General features: G+C 39.0%; 1 pseudogene; it reads left to right on the plus strand.

Annotated features, from left to right (window-relative positions):
* The first annotated feature begins 699 nt into the window (after positions 1-699).
* The window catches only part of LOC109393099 (elongation factor 1-alpha 1 pseudogene), a 14,704-nt pseudogene continuing 13,926 nt past the window's right edge, over positions 700-1,477 (plus strand).

Genomic DNA, 1,477 nt, shown 5'->3' on the forward strand with positions numbered 1-1,477 from the left:
AATGATGATTAGGACTTTCTATTTCAGTAGAAACTGGGTAAGAAAAGAAACTGACTGGGTGTGGGCTCTAACCTGTGTCTGAAGCGGTCCATCTTTTAGAGGGTTACAGAAGCCTTGGTGAGCGATTACAAACAGTATCATCTCTTTCACTAATATGAAACATCAATAATGATTATTAAACCAATAGTTTGTTTTGGATGAACCTGGAAAACATTATGCTAAGTGAAATAAGCCTGACACAAAAGGACAAATATTGCGGGGTTCCACTTACATGAATTTCCTAGAATAATCACATTCGTAAAGGTAGAAAGCAAAAATAGAATTTACCAGGGAGGTGAGGGTGGAGGAGGAAGGGTAATGGGGAGCTGGTGTTTCATGGGCACAGAGTTTCTATTGAGGGTGATCGAAAAGTTCTGGAAATGGATGGTGACGGTGGCTGCATAACAACGTGAATCTGCTGAAGGCCACTGAATTGTACTTAAAAATGGTTCGAATGGTAAATAGAACATTATGTATATTTTACCACAGTATTAAAAAATCGTGTTTCATTACTCTTTTAAAACTGTAATAAAAGTGTATTTAAATGTACTCTGAATTGTTAGTTTTGTGTATGCCACACATCCTACAAGTCGTCTGCGCAGGCTGAAGGCCAGCTCTGGAAATTCTCCTTTGGGGCTTTTGAAGTATCATTTCTACAGAATGGAGGAAGTGCGAAGCCCCCGGGAAAGGCTGAGAGGAGGCCTTGAAGACATAAGGCCAGGAGGTGAGAACTGGAGCTCCTTGTAGTTTGTTTGCGATGGGAGAACCCACACTCTTCTCATTGTGGAGACACAATCCAATGAGAAATTTAGTGTTTGGCTTCCTTCCCACTGGTGTGAATTCTGTCTGGTGCTGTTTGATAGTTCTGTATTTATTTTGCACTTTAACTCATTAGGGGTATTAAACTGAATGCCTTTGGTTGTGGAATTCCTTTTTTTTTGGTATAGTATTCAAAATAGGAGGCCTTTGGGAATGATAACAAAGAGTGTCCTCTCAGACTTTATTGGAAGATAGCTTTTCCTAAAATGGGCCATGGAACATTATAAGTGTTCGATGAAAAAAAGGTATCTGTGGTGAAGTACTTATTACCACAGTTTTCTCCACTGCAGAACTTTTCAGAGTGCATTTTGAATCGACAGGAAGGTTAGTCCTTTTTAAAATGTTGCTGACATTGTGATAGGTCTTAAAATTGACCTCCTTTTCATTTTTCACACAGCATTCTATGGGATGTGTGTTCTGAGGAGCACACTTTAGAGAAGGTTGGCCCTAAGGAATTGTGATATTGTGATTTATAAAAAGAAATATATATTTGGTCTTCCTCCTCCCATTTCTGGCACAAAACTCCTAAAACTCTAGGAGTTTCCTAAGTGATAAGAGGGATAAATGTGTCTTGATATGCAATAAACTCCTTTCAACCACACCTGAGTTTATGTGAATG

The sequence above is a fragment of the Hipposideros armiger genome, unplaced genomic scaffold (genome assembly GCF_001890085.2).
Source record: "Hipposideros armiger isolate ML-2016 unplaced genomic scaffold, ASM189008v1 scaffold_364, whole genome shotgun sequence".
Lineage (NCBI taxonomy): Eukaryota > Metazoa > Chordata > Mammalia > Chiroptera > Hipposideridae > Hipposideros > Hipposideros armiger.